The sequence below is a fragment of the Desmodus rotundus genome, chromosome 1, assembly GCF_022682495.2.
Source record: "Desmodus rotundus isolate HL8 chromosome 1, HLdesRot8A.1, whole genome shotgun sequence".
NCBI lineage: Eukaryota > Metazoa > Chordata > Mammalia > Chiroptera > Phyllostomidae > Desmodus > Desmodus rotundus.
This window is the reverse complement of record NC_071387.1, coordinates 20,343,397-20,362,806: the sequence shown is the minus strand read 5'-3', so window position 1 is coordinate 20,362,806 and position 19,410 is coordinate 20,343,397. Positions and strand designations below refer to the sequence as shown.

At 42.3% G+C, this 19,410-nt stretch overlaps 1 protein-coding gene across 6 annotated transcripts in view; it reads left to right on the top strand.

Annotated features, from left to right (window-relative positions):
- PALM2AKAP2 (PALM2 and AKAP2 fusion) overlaps nt 1-19,410 on the top strand; it is a 406,552-nt gene that overhangs the window by 317,149 nt on the left and 69,993 nt on the right. The gene's annotated exons all lie outside the window — the stretch shown is intronic.

Sequence of the window (19,410 nt, the reverse complement as noted above, 5' to 3'; positions counted from 1 at the left end):
CATTGTCCCTTACCACCCATGTCACCTTGGGTGAATCATTGAACCTTTGTAAAGATTCGGTTTCCTCATCTGTAAGATGGGGATGATAGTACTTTCCTCCTAGACTTGTTGGGAGAATTGAATGGGAGAATGTAGGAAAAGAGGCTCACTTAACAGAGAGCCTGGCACAGGGTTAGCATTCAATATTAAAATATAGAAGAAGCAACATATTACCCTAAATGTCAGGCAGTTTGGCTGTTTTTAACATACTATTCTTGTCCTCTTTTGTTTTTGTTGTTAAGATCTTATTTATTTATTTTTAGAGAGGGGAAGGGAAGGAGAAAGAGAGATAAACATCAATGTGTGTTTGCTTCTCAACCCAGGCATGTGCCCTGACTGGGAATTGAACCATTGACCCTCTGGTTCACAGGCTGGCACTCCATCCACTGAACCACACCAGCCAGGGCTCTGGTCCTCTTAATAGGACCATAAATGTTAGTATCTGTATTTGTCACAGTTTTGGAAGTAATTATGGTTCCTATCCTGCCTTTCCGACTTGATCTTTTAAGATTATAGTCCCAGCAACCTATTTGGGAGACTCTCATATTATCAGGTGGAGAGAAAGCTCTTCACTTGTCCTTATCAGACGATGGACAATACACATAAATGTGGCCTGGCTTTCTTATCATTGGGAAGAAGTAGAATGAGGAAGGAACGTGATGGTTGGCAGATAACCTTCCTCCCGCTGACAGTGAGTTGGTTTCCTCTAACTCCCAGCAGACAGTAGGTCGCAGGTTCAAGCTTCTCGGTGACTGTAGGGCTGATGTCCCTGCCCGTGTGAATAGTGCTGTTGTGGCTGTTTTCTCAATGACAGATGTCATATTTATATGGTTTTCATATCAATATTGAACTACTCTTGTTTTCCTCGTAATAATTATGAAAACATTTTAAAGTTAAAAGATAGTAAAATATATCTTTCTGTGAAAGGATGCCCAAAAGAATGGAGGTCTAAGACACAGCATCTGGCTGGTCCATTTCTTACTCTATTCCTGTTTGTCTGCCTGGTATTTCCTACCCAGGAGTTCATTGACTTCAAGGCAATCGGATCCATTATTAGCTGGGAGAAAAAACATCTGAGTCTCCCTGGAACCAACAATAGATTTTTTAAAATGCATTGTACACAGTCCTTTAAAAAAATAGGCCTTTGAGGGGGGTGGGTGTGAACAGAGGAATTTCCTCCTCCACCCTAGCCCGTTGCTAAGCTGTAAACTAATATTGTGAGAGAGAAAAAATATCAAGGTTTCAATTTCCTTGGCATATTGCTTTGTATATTTGTTTACTAGTATTAAGGAAGATTTTCCCCCAAAGTGCTGTTTTCAAGCTGAATGGTCTGCATTTTAATTTGCTGGCTTTGGAATTTTGCTTTGGTTAACTCAAGGTCTGTTGTGATCTTTCTATTAGCATTTCTGATCAAGAATTTTTTATGTTGACAATTGCTCAGTCTGCTGGGATGGGGAAAAAGTCTGTTGCATGCCTTGAAATTTATTTTCATATTTGTTATTAAAAGTGAAAACAGACCTTGGAGTTTTATTTTCTCTGTTTAAATTTTGAGGGGTTTTTTTTTTTTTTTTTGGCCAAAATCTCTTGAGAAAACAGTGTTGGAAATACTTCTGTGGCTTTTAGCAAGTGAGAATTTCCCAGATTGGGAAACTTTTTTTTTTTAAGACCATAATTTTGAGTATCAGTAGAACTTGAGGCAGATAGAATTTCATGGAACGTATAATCTTTCGGGGTTGTATATTTTGCTCAAATAAACTTGCGTGATGGAATGGTTAAGTAGGACAAAGTCCCCAGCAGATCTTGCTTGGCTAATTTTGTTATTTTGTTATTCCTCTGTTTTCCTGATGAGACCTCTGTCCCCTTTAAGGGGGCAGCTGAGTCGCGTGAAAATAAGGGGTGCGGGTGGCGGTGCAGTTCCTGAGTGAAGGGTGTTGCGGTGGGCTGGGTAACCCCCTCGCGCTGAGAAGGGGCTGGTGTGGGAGCGCCTGCTCCAGCTGCTGTGGCGGTGGGTCTGGGTGTTCCCCCGGGTGGGTGGGATTGGAACTCTTCTTAAATGACAGCAGCCCCTCTCTCTGTTGTCTCACTTCTGAGTGAGCAACGTGCCGGAAATAATTAGCCCTGGCTGGCAGAGCGGGAGACTGCCCCCCGACAGTATGGAAGCAAGAATGTAGAGGAGGAAGGAGGCTGACATTTTTCAGTGTCCAGCTGGCTGGATTTGCAACACGTTTTACATTTTCTAAAGCCATACAGGAATCCACAGATTCACCAAGGTCAAAGGTTACAGAGTTCTAGGTTGTAGGGAAAGAGCCCTAAAAAGGTGGGGAAACTCAGAATGACCTAACCCAGTTAGTTATTCTGCTTCCCAAAGCCTTGGTTTTGTCAACTGCAAAATGGGGGGAAGAACACCTAGGGCTGACTGTTGCTGGTAAGGATTAAGTGCAGTAACACGTCCAAAGTGGCCGGCCCCTTTCCAATAATGTAGTTTTGAATAAATACGTATTTCCTTCCCCTGAGCATTCAGGAAGGAATGAGTTGAGATGTTAAAGTGTTTTTTTGAAAGCTACTGGTATTATTTGTGTTTGCCTCTTGGTTGACTTCAAAACATTTGCTTGTCCTGGAAACAGAGGGGAAGTATCTTTGATCACAAGACAAGTGCATTTTTAGTACTTAAAATCCACTGCAGGTCATTCTTGCAACGTATTGATGTGGTTAACTTAAAACTTTCCCTATTCTTGGAGACACAGTCTGTGTCTGCTTATGGATTCTAAAACCATGGGGTGACCAGGAGGCACCGAGGAAATGACGGCTTCCGGCAGTCCCTCCACCCTGCAGAACCTGTGTCTTCGGACAAGTGAGGCGGGGGTAGCATTGCAGCAAAAGTGACTCCTCAGGCTCTCTCACACCAACCGGGTTCTGCCTGGTCTGATTTATCGAGACTGATTCGAACATGATTCACAGGTGGTTTTGTAAGAATTTTTATTTGGGTGGAATCATCATCTGATGGCTATTTCCATTTTTCTAAAGCCACTCGATTAGCTTAAAATGCCTAGCCTTTGTTGCCCGGACTCCTGGAGGGAGGCTGCTTGCTAATTAATGGTGAGACCCCTGGGAGGAAGGGGGTTGGCAGGCATCCCCACCTGGTGGGTATTCTGGCCCATTCCAGAGAGGGAAACACGTGATCATGAGTAAAGCAGTCCTAACAACCTCGCGCAAAACCCATTACACGTACAGTTTTGCCTGCCTGAATACACTCATCTTCCCCTGGGAGGAGGCTGAGCTGACATCACCCCTTGTCCATTTTGCACACAAAGATACTGAGTCTCAGAGGCTAAGGGAATGGCTCAAAGTCACACACTTGGATCTGGCAATACACCAGAAGGATATGGACCACCAAAGTTAGAGGGGAAGGGAAAGTCTAGAAAGACTTTCTCTACTGTCAACTTTTCTATATTGGTTGGCTAGTTTCCAAAGAACAATGATAATTTTTTAAATAATCATTTATAAAAGCTAAAAATTCCATTTATTACATTTGTCATTATTCAAACTTAAGGAAATTAATAAAAGATCTTTAGTCCAATCCTGTCATTTTTATAGACCAGAAATCTTAAGACAAGTGCGATTAAGTAATTTGGTCAATGTGATAACCTGGCTGGTGGTATAAACTACATCTCAAAACTTAATAGGCTATTCCAATCACTAAAAGTAGTGTGATAGAAGTGCTCAGTATTGTAGGACAATATATATATGGATCAAGCTAACTTGCTGGACATCTCAAGTTTACACAAGTTTATATATTTCAATTTAAAAAATATATTTCAATATAAAATACACGCGATAGTCTAAATGTGATGACGTAAGGTCTGCATTCTGCCACATCCATGTTTAGCTGCCTGAACGAACCCGGAGGACTCCAGGGTGTGCTGTTGTGCGGGAGGCTGCTTGTCCTTGGGGTCAGAAGATGGCACTTCTCGGTTCCTCCGTGACATTGTGCCACTTACTCTTCCTCTTCGTGTCTCTTTCTTCATCTATACATGGGAATAATACTGCCCATCTTGCAAAGTTAGAATTAGCAATTAGAAATAAAGAGTTAGGTAGAATGCAGGTGAAGTTGCCATTTTTATACATTAAAAATGGTCCAATAGTGGGAATGCCCTGTGGGGACCCCTAATATTTAAAGAGTCTGATGGGCACTGAGTAAAGAGGAAAACTACTTGAGCTGCAATACAGGCTAACAGCCTAATTTTTACAGAGATTATAGTTAGATGCCACGTGTCCCTTTCTTTTCTCAAACAAATGAGGAACACAAATATGACTTTGCATATTTTCTTAGATTTCTGTAGGTGGTCTCTGTCTGACTTTGGAGAGCCTTCTGCTTATTCGATTGCCCACCACCCCTCACAGCACCCCCACCCCCAGGCCATCGTTTGGACGTCTCTGATGGTTCTTGGCTCCGGCTCCGCTCACTTTCTCCCAAGCTTTTATTGCTCACCTGGGTGGAGACGGGTCCTCTGTAACCCCTCCTTCTTCCAGTTTTCTTTCATTGAAGATCAAATATTTTTAGGTTAGAAGCTTTCCTGTGCCATAACTGTCCTACCTCAGTGATGCACAGAAAATGGGTATATTTTCAGGGTTTTTAGCAGTCATAGTTTTTTTGGGTAAATTTTGGCTACAACTGTATTTATATAATTCCCTTATAGTGAAATAGTGTCACTGAGTGATTTTGAGGGTGACGTTTGGGATACCTGTGTTCTGGACATCACCGTGTTATTAACTAAGTGTTTGACCTTGGGCTTCACAGGACTTGTTTGTAATATATAAGCTCTATAAGATCATTCTAAGTAAAATAATTGTTTATTTGTGATTGTTCTCACCAGTATCTATTTACAGATAGTGCAGACAGTGAGCCTTAGGGAAACAGTGAAGGGTACGTTACCGTTAGTTCATATTATGAATTAATTTTATTGTATTTTCCCATATTTTCCTCTCAACAATTTTTCTCTGAACCCATAACACTACAACCAGGGAAATTTGTTGTTTAAGCCTATCGGTAAGATGTGGATTCCTTTTTTTCCTTTGTTTTAAAGATTTTATTTATTTATTTTTAGAGAGAGGGTAAAGGAGGGAGAAAGAGAGGGAGAGAAACATCAATGTGTGGTTGCCTCTCATGCAGTGGGACCTGGCCTGCAACCCAGGCATGTGCCCTGACTGGGAATTGAACCAGTGACCCTTTGGTTTGCAGGCCAGAGCTTAATCCTCTGAGCCACATCAGCTTGGGCAAGATGTGGATTCTTAAACAGTGAAGCAAACTGTTGACATGGGGGTTGGGAGGGGGGAGAAAGAAGAGAAAATGAGACAATCCTAAATCTCCATCATCTTTCCTAGGACTCAGCTCGGTTTTCTGTTCTCAGAAGTGACAAGCTAAGGCTTTTTGTTTGTTGTCTTTTGAGGGATTAAGAAAAAGGAAGATGGCATTTATGTAAAACTGAACTCATTCAATCACTTCGACTTCTTATGCCTAGTGGAAATATACATCTCTCCGCATACATTTTCAAGATTTATCTTGTTTCATTAAAACTGCAGATGTGTGTCATCTGTTTTACTTGTCTGCATAGTTTTATTGCCAGGCCTCTTATTAGCCTGGCGATCTAGATAAAAATGGGAAATACACCAAATGGGAACCTCGGAGAAATAAATTTCACCGCTCCCATGTGGCGGTGACTCTCAATAATACCATGATATGAGAGGGTCAGGTACTGTGTGTTTAGATGCCCTATGGAAAACCAGCTTTAAGGCAGAAAGAAAACAGTTTCCTAAAGTTGAATAATCATTTAGGAAGATTCCCCAGGTGGCCACTGGCTGATAGATTTAGAGGCACTTGCGGTGGTCCAAAGGCCAATGAGCCCTGGAGGGTGATGGCTGTGCGACAACAAGGAAGAGGCAGGTTTATTCTTCCGTGACCTTCCATGTGACCCCTGCTTGGCTCCCTTTCCACCCTTCCTCTTTTTGTCCTTTTCTCCTCTGTGGGAGCTGGATTCCACAGCAACCTTTCAAGATCTGGCATTTACCTTAAGCTCTGGGAGTTTATCAGGTGAATTCTTGCATCCTGTAAATTTAGTGACCTGTCAGCTGGGCTGGCACATAAGAAAGACGGGATGGTATGTCCAGCCAGGGAGTGGGATGCTGGTGCGGAGGCGGGGTGCTTCCAAACACAGGGCTTCCTTCCCATGTGTGAAGGATGGGGGAGTGCTAAGCGTGGGCCAGGAGGGCAAAAAATAGCCTGTGAGAACACCCCGAAGCCAGACTGCCCACTGTGGCTTGGGATGTGGGGCCCCCTCTGTCAGCTCCAGGTCTCACCTGGCAAGTGGCCAAGCACAGTGAGGTGATCCCTGATCCATCAGAGGTCTCCCAAAACTGCCTGCTGTTGACCTTGGCTCTTTCCACAGTGGTGCAGTTGATAGAATTTGCCTGTAGTGTCATTTGTGGACAGGGAAGAAAAACTGAAGGTGGACCCGAGAGAGATGACCTGTCCTATGTCCTCCAGCATCTACAAATGGCACTAAGGGATGGGCATGGGGATGAAGAAGACATTGGCTTGCGAGAGGCCTGGAGCTAGGACACTCATCCTTCAGTACAGGAGGAATGTCTTGATTGGGAGAGCGTTGTTTACGAGAGCCTAACCTCTCTAGAGGTAAATGAACCTCTGAAAGGCATGATGTATCTGTGTGATTCTTGTCCTCCAACTGCTGCCAGACTGCCCAGACCCCGCACCTTGGGGAGCAGCCAGATCGTAGACGACTGTCTGAATAATTGACTCTTTTCCAGTACTCTGCTCTCATCTCCCAGACTGCTCTGTTCACTTCCCCAGCTCCAGAGTTCTGCCCCAGGCCCACCTTGATCTGCCACCCCAAACGACTCTTCTTCTCTGGCACACCTAGCTGGATTTCCCTTTAACTTTGCATGTCAGCTCCATTTCAATTCTCTAAAGAGACCTTTTTATTAAAAAAATGGAAATCTCGGACAAAAAGAGTAGAAATGCATTACTGTTTATTTTTAGAACCTTCAGTCAGGCCTAGGAATTCACGCAGCAACAAACCCAAACTGTTAAGTATTGCCTTAGGAAAGATTTCTACCATTGTGCTCGCCGGCTGCGAGAAAGGAAAATTACAATTGATTCTGCGTTGGTCTTTTTAATAACCTCATCATAAATTCTGAAGCACAGAATGAGCCCTGGTCCTGCTATCTGCAAGTTCATCTTATGACAGGTTCTCTGTTCTGAGCAAGAGTGCGTCATCACTGGTCTTGTGTTTGTAGATAAACACAAAGCTTTGGGGGGGAATGCTTAGGTAAAGAGACCAAGGTTGTGCTCCCACGGGATTTTCTGGAGACCTTCTCAGCTTGGAATACTTGCAGTGAGCCTCATGACCTGGGCTGAGAAGTACCAAGGTGGGACTGGCTTTTACGGAATGTTCTGCATGGACCCACTTGGTATGTGACCCACCGACTCGTGCCAGCATTAGCCTAGCTTGTTTTATCTCAGTTAAAAGGCTTTTGTTAAAAGAACAAACACAGTTCAGGTGAGTCAAGAATGTATTTCAGATGCCAGCTCCAAGAATATAACTAGAGATCAAATAATATTTCTTTTTCTCAGTTTCCCCAGGGGTTATAGGTGGCACATCCTTCTGTAACACGTGCAGATAAACCTAGATTGTGCTTTTGATAAATTGCAGTGTCTCTGTTATGAGAAATCCCTCCCACGCCTCACCCAAAAATCTCATTTCTGAAAAATCTTTTTTAGGGGTACTATATTTCTTAAATGTAGCTAGCAAATACATTATGAGGATGCATTAGGTTTTTATTTGTCCTGGAGGGAATTTATTGCTACTTAGTATAGCATTTTTAACTGTTACACTGTCCCGTCGGGGTTTTGTAGAGCTTCACGTGTCTCCCCACAGAATATGTGTTAATTGCAAAGAGAACATAGTAACTTTACAGAGGAGGAACCTGGTAGATACCACCCTAATCGAATACTCAAAGTTAAAACCATCAGTAATTGGACAAGTTGGCACTGAGATGAAGAGAGAAACACGGCATGTGGCATTCCTACAGAATGCGTCACTTGGCTTTCACCACGAGGACATAGCAGATAGCCCCAAATTGGATAGTATTCAACAGAATAACCAGTCTGTGATCTTTAAAAGTGTCAAAAACATGACAGACCAAGAAGGTGTTCCAAGTTGAAGGATTCTAAAGAGACAAGAGAATTAAATGCTACATGGGACCCTGGACTGGACCATTTTGTGGGTAAGAATGTCATTGAAACAACTGTTAAAATTTGAATGGGGTGCATGCATAGTTTGGATGGCAGGATTCTGTCAATGGTAACCGCGCGGTTTTGAGGCGGTATTGTGGTTAGGTACGAAACTGTCCTTGTTTTTTAGGAAATGTACATGAAACATGAGAAATAATGGGGCATTACATACGTCTGCCACTGACTCTAGTGGTTTAAAAAAAAAGTTATACACACACAGATACCCATGCAGTATTTTAATTTCTAGGACTGAAAATAGGTAAAACACATTATTATAAGAGACAAATTAGAAAGACAGATTCTTTAATATGGGCACAATTATTCATGCTGTCAGTTTAGCTATCCCAAGAAAATTCTAGCTGCAGCTTGGAGTGCCAGCTTTTTCATGCATCAGTCCTATAGTCTGCCCTTGTTCTTCTGAGGTTTGAGTGGAAAGAAATTTCTAATATGCAGTGAAATTTACCAGTGTGATATTGCTGCCGGGCACAGGATATAGTTTCAGATACCGCATCTTCAAATTTCTCTGGTGTGAAGTAGGAAGCTAGTGTGTAAATTTTTGAAGACCGAATCAGATGTTTATGTGATTCATAAAAATGTATATTTTTTCCTATAATATTTCATTCTTTCCTGATTGTGAAAATGCTACATATTTACTATAAAGACTGTAGATACATAAAAGGTATGAAAAGAATTTAAAAAATAAAGTTCAAATAGAATCTCACCACTCAGAAATGACATGTCACAGGCGACACTTGGGCTTATTTCTAACATATGTTTTTTTCAAATTGCTCCCATTTTTGAGACAGCATGCTGAGTGTATAGTTTGTATTCCTAATGTTTTAACTCATTTTATTATAGCACAAGCATTTTCCCATGTAACAAAATTTCAGACTTTTGTTTTTAGCTTCTCATTTTAATATAATTTTAAACTTACGAACAAAACGGTTAGAAAAATAGTAGAAAGGATTTTTATGTTCTCTTCACCGATCAGTAACATTTCCCATAGTCACTTTTTGTCTCTTCATATTCGTATACAGTATATGAATTTATATATAATGTAGGTGTATTATATACATTAATATATATAATTTTTATTGCCTTCTTTCTTAAGAGGGAGGGGAAGGGAGGAGGAAAAAGTGGGAGAGGAACATTGATGTGAGAGAGAAACAGCGATCGGTTGCCTCTCGCAGGTGCCCTGACCAGGACTGAACCCACAGCCCAGGCACATGCCCTGACCGGGAATTGAATCGGTGGGGACCTTTCCCTTTGTGGGATGATGCCCATCCAACTGAACTGCACCAAGATTTTTATGAACCAGTTAAAATAAGTTGCAGGCCTCATGTGCCTTTATATTACTTTATATAGTTGTGGTAAAGTTTTAAAAATCAGGAAAATTGACATTGATACAGTACTAACATCTAATATAAACTCCATTTTCAAATTTTGCTAATTTTTCCAAAAATACCCTCTATAGCAATTTTTTAAATTCCCAAACCGGGATCTAATCAGGATCATTAGACATCATGCTTCTTTAGCCCCCTTTAATCTGTACCAGTCCCTCCGCCCATTACTTGCCATTGACATCAGTGGAGAGTCCAGGCAACATCCCTCTGTGCAGGTTAGTCTGTTTTTGCCACATGGTCATTAATAGCTACAAAGTGTTCCATTGAGATTTACTTAGATAATGTAATTTATGCTGAGTGGTTTGGCAGCTTCCAGATGTTTACCTTTATCGATAATATTGCTGTGAACATGCTTACCCTTACGTTTTTGTGAGCATCCCTGAGCATTTCCACCTAACAGATCCTGGGGATGAAAATACTGTATAAGTTGGCAGGGCTATGAAGATGCCTGAGACATATTTCCAAATTGCTTTTCAGATGAGTAAAACTGGCAATAATAAAATTTCACAAGTTGCCAAATTCAGGTCCATTTTTGAAAGGTAAGAATATAAAATGAAGACCTAAAGCTGTATTCTTTGTTATTACTATAAAGTTTTCTCTAATATTTGTATTTTAGATGTACTTCCTTAAGCAAAAGTGCAAGGTCCCGCCCAGGCCGGGTGGCTCAGCTAGTTACAGTGTTGTCTCCTGCACCAAAAGTTTGCAGGTTCGATTCCCAGTCAGGCCACATTCTTAGATTTCAGGTTCGATCCCCAGTCCCCTGGTCCGCGTGTGTATGGGAGGCAACCAATTGATATTTCTCTCCCTCTCTCCACCTCTTCCCCATTCCTTTCTCTAAAAATAAGATCATATTCTTGGGTGAGGATTTTTAAAAAATAACATTAAAAAATGCAGGATCCCAACTTTTGCATTTATAAGGTTTGGAAGTATAGAAGCGACAAGATAGTCAAGGCTGCCTCTGTAGAGTGTGGTAGGCAAGCCAGTTTTATGGGTTACTTATTAATTTGAAATTGATCCTAACACTCGCCAAGGTAAGATTACTGTATCATTGCTTGGGGCTCCCTTTCATTGCCTGTATAGATAAAGCTTAATGTTTATTTCATGGGCAGCTCTTAACTTCAAGCATATGAGTGGGGCTCTCACACGGACCGCACCACCCCAGTGCCAGGCCCAGGCCCAGCGCTCGTCTCAGAAACGATCCCAGCAGGCCTTTGTTCAATGAAATGGGTCGATTTGGTAGGTAACCACTCAGTGGGTCAGTTTTGGGAATCAGTGCTCTTGGTAGTAAATAGCATAAGCTCTGGAACCTGACACTCTTAGGTCTGAGTCTCAGCCTCACTACTTACTTTGCTGTGTTACACTGGTCAAATCCCTTAACCTCTCTGAGCCTTGGTTCATGTATCTGTAAAAGGAGTATGGTAATGGTACCCATCTAACAGCGTGTTTCAGATAACTCATAGCAAGCACTTAGCATGATACTCGGCACATCCTAAGCACGCGTTGCCTGTTAGTTTTCATAAGCATTGTAACAGGCCATTCTCTTTGAGGCTCTGCTTTACAGTGACCCAAGTTGCTTTCGTATCTTGTGAGGTGTTGGCTCCTCCATTTGACAGCTGGGAAACCCCAGACTCAGGGAGGTTCTGTGACCTGCCAAAGCTATGCAGCCCATACACAGCGAGGCAGGGCATTCATCTCTCTCCTCTGACTCCCAGCTCAGGGCTCTTCCTGAGCTCCGCTGCCTGTTCCGCCACTCTGTCCCGGGAGGTCCAAAGCTCTTTGGGCAAATGTTGAATAAACCCCAAGGTTCTCCCACAGATATGTCTTAATACAGACCAGGCATTGGTAAACTTTTCTGTAAAGAGCAGATAGTAAATATTTTAGGCTTTGCAAGCAATATGGTCTCTGTTGCAATATCTCTGCTGTCGGAACTTGAAAACAGACTGAGGCAATGTGTAAATGAATGGGCATGGCCACTTTCTGATAAAACAATGTTTGTAGGAACTGGTGGCAACCAGACTCGGCTCAGGCATGAGTTGTTTTAGCAACCCCTGATTTAGACAGTTTGCATTTCTGGCAGGAGGCATGTGCGTTTCATTGTATTGGCCACACAAGAACCTTCTTCTGAGTATTAAGGCATAATGAAGAATGCTCCAATGGCTTAGGCCTAGCAAATAGTAGGTACTGGTCACTCCTCGCTAAATATAAGAGAACTTCTTCTATCAGTCTTTTTTTTTTTTTTTTTTTTTAAGATTTTATTTATTTTAGAGAGGGGGGAAGGGAAGGAGAAAGAGAGGGAGAGAAACATCAGAGTGTGAGAGAGACATCAATTGGTTGCGTCTCACACTCCCCCAACTGGGGACCTGGCCTGCAACCAGGCTCGTTCCCTGACTGGGAATCGAACCAGTGACCTTTCAGTTTGCAGGCCAGCACTCAGTCCCCTGAGCCGCACCTGCCAGGGCAGTCTTTATTTTCCTATGGTGAATTTTTCCAACACTGTCAATTTCTATCTTTTAAATAATCATTGTTTATCTGTGAATTTTAAATTTTGTTTTGTTTTTGTTCAGTGTTCAGAAATGATATTAAAAGCAGATTGGGAAAAGAGCTTTCATCCCCAAATGTAGATTAACAAAATATTTTCAGGTATTCTTAGTGTTTATTATATATGAGTTTGTTGTTTTATTTTCATTCTCTTGCATCGAGGATAATTTTCAATAAAAACTCTCTCTGGGGATTTAGACAGCTTTGTTTTAATTAGAAAGACAGCTCTTGTACTGCTGCTAACCCAAATGATTTGAAAAATGATGTCTGAGGACACATTTGTTCTCTCAAAAGTAAACAATTAGCCTTTATAATCTAGAAAAGAACCAGCTTGTGGATACACTTGGGGTGTTTGCTCCAAGAATATTTCTCATGGTCGAGATACATTTAGCTGTGCTTTGTCTATGAGGGTGTCCAATAATAACAACCCCATATGACAGTTTATTTTAGGAAACTTGCATAGTTAATTTGAAATATTGCCCTGGGCTGTTCAACCTTGGCTGAATAAAGATGTTTTCTTTTAAAGTCAGTCCTTTGTTGCCCTCAGTGATTATTCTACATTAGCCTGCCAAAAACTATTGTTTCCCACTTGTAGAATTCGATTAAGTGCTTCAGAAGCTCCTGGCTGTGGTGAACGTTTTATTTGAAAGGAAGCAAATATACCTTTCTGCTGTACAGTGAGGAAGGAGTGAGGCCACATGGCTTGTTTTAACCTTTGAACTGAAATGTTGGGTTCATCCTCAGTCTCCTTGGGCATTTCCACAAGCAGTAGGATGAGAAAGACTTGGGGGAAAATTACTGTGACTCAGCCAATGACCAGGGCAGCGCTGTCACTGTTGTCATCTCTAGAGGATGCACAGTGTCGCTCTGGGTAGCTGTTCCTTTCTACCTGTTGCCTTCTGGGAAAAAGTACGTATAGACGTTGCTTAGAAGATTGCGGTTCCCTGTCTCAAAAAGTATCTTGGTTCCCTCTCCATCATTCGGTTTCATGAACGTGCACTTGACAGCTACTATGTGAAAGGCACCACCCTGGGTGTAGCCCTGGGGATATATGAACGTGTAGCCCAGCATCCCTGTTAACCTGCTGGCAATCGGAAGGCAGCCTCCCAGAGGGAGACCAATGGTCGGCAGGGGGATAGGCAGGCAAAGCCTTCAGTGTCTTCTGTTTTCCTAAGAGAATGAAGACTTAGGGGAGAAAAAGCCATACATCCACCCCTTTTCATCTCTGTGCTTTATACCAGTGGGCGCAGATTTAATAGAAGTGTCCCATACGGCTGATAATTCTGGATAAGCCAAGTCACAGAAGAGTGGCGTCCGATAGGAATAGAGATGAAGGGGGCACGATGTGGAATGTCTGACCGGGACACAGTGGCTGTGACTAGACACGGGAAGCCTGTCCTAGAGCGCTGTCACCCCAGTGATTTGTCCACTCACTCCATCCATAAAAGGACAAAAAGTTCAAGATGATATATTACGTCTTTCCAGAAATTGAATAAAAGATACATATTTACATTGCTTCAATAGGCAGAAATTGAATAAAAGATATGTATTTAAATTGCTTCAATAGGAATTTATTGGTCTGGGAGTCTTGCAGAAATAACATGCACATTTTAATAAATAAGAGGAAGTGGTTTTTCAGATATTCTTACTTGCTTAATTTTGCAAAGCTGCCTTCTAGAAAAATGTGTGGTTTGGAAAATCAATGAAATTAGTTGAAGTTGAAGGTTTTCTTCTTGATGAAAAGTAATGAATCCAAAGGTAGTATTTTTAGGGAGAAAAAAAAAAAATTCACAGCTAGCACCAGAGCATGGCATTGAGAGTTATGACTGCTTGCATTTTGGCATTCACATTGTTAAAAAGAGAAACTTCGGGAAGGTTGGGGGTTGCGACTGGAATCATGGCTTGCCCTTTGCCTGTAATCATGTATTCCTTTTTTAGGAGCCCGTTTTTCTTAGTGGATTATGTACTTAAAGTAGAGCCTACTACATTTACTCTCTGGCTTGGCAGGGCCAGCATTTTGTTCACTGCTCCGGCTTATGTTCTGTGGACATGAACCTTTTGCAGACAATCCCAGCACTAAAAGAGCTTTTAAAGGGTGTGTGTGTGTCTCTCTCTTAAAAAGGAAGGAAGGAAAGAAAGAAAGAAAGAGAGTGAAAGAGAGAGTAAGAGAAAGAAAGAAAAAATGTCCTTGGGTGAGGGTAAAATAAATAAAAATTTTAAAAAGCAATGAAAAAATATCCTCAATTGAGGATAAAAAAAAGTGCTCCTAAAGGTCACCTCGTCCAGGCCCCAGCGCCTCTTCCCAACTGGCCTTTCTGCCAAGCACTAGGGCGCCATTTTTCCGTGGCCGCCCAGTCTGTATTTGGGCAGTGCCCTGGCAGTGGAACATTCTCCCTTATATTAAACTGGAAGTTCTCACATGGACTTTTCTTGAGCATCTTCCTTGTTACAGGTTTTACAAAATCTGGGCATTTCCTCGTCCTGTGACAGCCCTTCAGATATTAGAGATTTGAAGGAATGTTTGCATGCTCACACTGTACCCCCCAACCCACCCAAGCTGTGGCCCCAGGCTAAATAGAGCCCAGTTCCGTCTGGATTTCATCAGAGAGTTGAAGCCCCTCTCCACTAACCATTACCTTCTTACTTAGTTTTATGCTTTTGCTAATGGAGCCCAAGGTAACAGAGAGAGTAGCATCTTCCTATGGGAGCCCAGGCTCTAAAGCAGCCTATGTGTGAAGGGGAAACTGGTGTAGTAAAAGTCAACCCTCGTAACCCCCTACTAAGTGCAGTTATAGAATCGCCACACGATTTTGTAACCCTTGACAGTAATTCCCATGTAGCCTAAGGGATATAGTTAAATGTCTGGCCTAAAGAAGAGAATGAAAAGAAATCTTATCTGCCAAAGACTGCAGCATGGAGACAATGGCTGGGACATGCACATCCATTTTCCCCCCCTACCAAATGAAATCTCATTAAAGTGATGTAAAAAGGGGTTTGCTTGGGGTTTTTGTGAATTGTCTGTAACATAAAATTTACCATTTTAACCATTTTCAAGTGTACAGTTGAGTGGTGCTGAGTACATTCACACTGTTGTGCAGCCGTCACCACCATCCTCCCCCGAAACTTTTTCGTCTTCCCAGACCCAAACGCTGTCCCCTGTAAACACGAGCTCCCCATTCGGCCCTCCCCCCAGCCCCTGGAAACCATCCTCGTCTTGAGTTTGACTGACTACTCCAGGCACCTCATGCAAATGGAATCTTACAGCCTTTGTCATTTCGTGGCTGGCTTATTTCATTTAAGGGAGTTTTTAAAAACGGTATAAATTCACAAGCACACGGATAACAGGAGAGGAACAAAATGTTCTTGGCTCTAAGCTGAGGGGGATATATGGCTAAAGTAAAGAGGATGGGTCTGTTTTAACAATGTCAAAACATTCCCGAGCCTTTGCAATCTTGTATATGAATCTGTTGGCTCTCAGCCTTCCCCACTGACAGCTCAGGATCTAGTACTTTTTTCAGGTGTGCAAAAAAAAAATCTTTTTTCAAATAATTATTTATGTGTTTGCTTTCTGTCTTTCAGAGTTTTATTTAAAAACCATTAGTGGCAAAGAGAAGATCGACAGTCTTCCAGGGGGAGAAAAATAGATCACATGTGGAGGTCAGGAATCAAACTGGGTTTTGACTTCTAAGTAAAGGGAGACAAGATCTGTTACCAACTTCAGAGAAAACAGTAGGATGTTTAAAAAGGAACAGCCATTATAGTTTACCACATGGCTCACCTGAAAGGAGAGTTATGTAATCATGGTAACACTGACCTTTGGAGGTTTTAGTATAATTATATTGAAAGGATAGGGGCATGGGAAGGGTAGACATGTGTAGTGAGGGCGTAGTGAGGAAAAATCATGTAATCCTCATTCTCCACATTGGAAGTCAATGTAAATAGTGTCAAGAACTGAAAAAAATCACAAGGAATAAAATCACAAGGAAGCAATATAAAATAATTGCCAAAATCCTCTAAAATGCTTACTTTGGGGGAGGAAGAATAGAAGGTATGGAATTAAGGGATTGTGGTGTTTTGTAAAATCCACAAAACTATCAGACACTTTAATAAAAATAGTAATTAAAATGAAAGGAAATATGGGGGAAGGAAAAGGAAAGGTACTAAAGGATATGCTCCAGCAAAAGGAGGGAGTAAATAAAAGCAGAAGGCCAGGGATCCCAGCTTAGGAGCATGCCAAGTGTAGTCCAGCCATCAGCCAAGCAAGACTGCAGCAGGAAGACAAAAAGTGTGGGATACGTATGACTGATTTTTCTGATCAACTGAACTATTTAGAAAATGCTGCTGTGGGGGTTTACAGACCTTATAAAATTGTGGAAAGAGTTAGAAATAGGCACATAAAAAACTAAGAATTGGGAGTAAAGATTATTTACTCCCAATATTTACTCCCAATATTATTTTCATTCCAAAGAAAAAAAAGGAGACAAGAAAACATAATCATCATGTACTTCTTAGGTCACCATTGCACAAAATTTACGGAAGCCTAATAATGTAAACACTTAAGAAAAATTAACCAAACTTTGTGAAGTAAATAAAACACTGGGAGAGCAGGCATCCGCCCCTCTTTGGCAGCCAGATCGCGTCTGGCCCAGCTGACACCAGCAGGCTCCTGGACACACTGGCAGTATTTTCCATCCCTGTCCTACATAGTGTATTTGTCTCAAGTGTTAGGACCTTTTCGAATTTCTTCACCACCTGTGCATCTCGAGGATCCTGAAGATCATTTAAAGCAGGTAACCATTTCATCCTTCTTCTTAAAGCCTCTCGCCTGTTGCCCTAAGAATAAAAGCCCAAATACTTGGCATTCAAGGTCTATAAGATCTATGATTTCACTCTCCACTCATTTCTCTAGCCTTGCTTCTTGCCACTCCAGACCTTACTCTTTATACTCCAGTGAAACCAAGGTACATGTAGTTCTCTGTAAACAGTTCACCACTTCGTGCCTGTTTTTGTTCTTGCTATTCTTCCAGCCTGGAATAGCTATTCCCCAGCTCCATGTTACTCCTAACCCCCAACTCCCACAGCTATGACTGTCTTAACTGTATCCCCCTTCAAGACAAAGCATAACTAGACCTTCCTCTAGGAAGCCTTCCCTGACCACCCGCAGCTAAGTGAGGTGTCCCCTGTAGTGTTCTCATAGCGTCAGTATAAGCCCTCTTTACAGAGTCTCGGAGCTAATGCATCATCTCAGTACTATTGAAGTGTCTGTCTCTTCTGGGAAGAATCGAGCACCCAGAGGGTAGGGGATCCTGTCCATCTTGGTCACTGCCGTATACCCAGTACCTGACACAGCTCGTCCCCACTGGGGCTGCCACTGATCTTGTGGCTCTTGGGAGTTGTAGCCATTTATTCAGAGGTGGTTCTTCCTGTTCGTGAGAGGAGCTTCATGTCTCCTCTTGGAGGATTGCAAGGCCATGGCTTCCAAGTCTCCAACTTTGGGATTCTCGTTGGGAGGTTTCTTCACCTCCTTACCATGTAAACGCAAAGCTGGATACTATAGATGAGCTGTGGTTCCATGGGTCAGAGTTCTGATGAAAGAAATTCACAATTATTTTGCTAAGATGCATGGATTTCCCTTTTCTTTTCATTCCATTGAGGAAGCACCTTGGCCAGGTGAACTCATTCATTCATTCATTCATTCATTGACTGGATATTTGCCTTTGCCAGGCACCGTTCTGGGTACTTGAGAGATAGCAGGGAATAAGAGAGATGAGGTGTCTGTTCTGAGGGACCTTACATTCTAGAGGAGGGAAATGATGTGAAGTAAACACAGGCACAGCTATTTGAGGTGGTTCGTGCGGAGAAGGGAAGAGGGGAGTGGGGGTGAGGAGCCTACTTAGACGAGGCCATCAGGACTGGGCTCTTTGAGGAGGCAGCGTTCATGCTAAGGCCTGAATGGTGAACTAACATTTTAAAATGAGTCCCTCAGTCACACTAAGCGCATTTCAAATAGTCAGCAGTCAACGTATGGTGAGTGGCTATGATATTCTTGGACAGCACAGATACAGAATATTCTCATCATCACCGAAAAGTTGATTAAACAGCAGGGATAGAGACAAAACACTCAGGGGCAAGGGGACAGCAAGTGCAGAGGTCACGAGGCAGGAACAGATTTGGTGTGGAGGGGGCAGTTGTGGCTCGGGCGAAGTGAGCGGTGGAGAGAGGGCCTTGGTTAGGCTAATAAGAAAAGAGGGGAGGAAAAATTAGATCACTTGTGGAAGAGCACATGTGTGTATTTCAAAGAAAAGCCTCCTTCAGTTTCACTCGTTGAAATTGGGGCTGACGTCAAGGCTAGCTGGGCCCGATAGAATTTCTAAAAGAATGAAAATGACCTCCATAGATAACATAAAGCATGTAGAAACCCAACTGAGAGAAGACCTCTCTTGAAGAATACAGCCTGCCTCGGACACCAATGGTGATTGATTCAGTGGCCAGTGGTGAGGTCATGCTGCAGCCGGTCAGCCTTAGAAGAACAGAGCCAGCCCTGGCTGGGTAGTTCAGTTGGTCAGAGCATTGTCTCCATATACCAAGGTTGCGGGTTTGATCCCTGGTCAGGACACATACGAGAATGCATAAATAAGTGGAAAAACAAATTGATGTTTCTCAAACCAATAAATAAAAATTAAAAAAAAGAAAAGGAGGGAGCCAGCCATCCTAACTGACACCAAGAACATAATTTCTCATGGCCTTTCCCCAAATCTCTTACAAACAGGACGTTATTTAAAAAAGAAAATCCTTCTGAACACAGTTCTCGTAAAAGTAGGATTTTGACTTTTGTATCTTAGGAGGCTAGAACTCTTGTTCCATTAACAGGAACATCAGTGCCTTGACTTCATCAGGTGTCACTTTTCATGAAAGGCTCGTCCCTTTTTGCACCTGCCTCTTTGCTGAACGGGTTTTCTTCCTCCCTTTGTAAAGGCACCTTTGTCTGAGCCAATAGTGTTACTTGTCTTTACTGTAAACACAGTGTCCAGTGACTCTCCTTGTTGTGGAGAGCCAGCGGCTTTGCCGGAGGAAAAAAGTCTTGAAGGTCACTTTCAGGTGTTTGTATTATAAAAGAAGTCA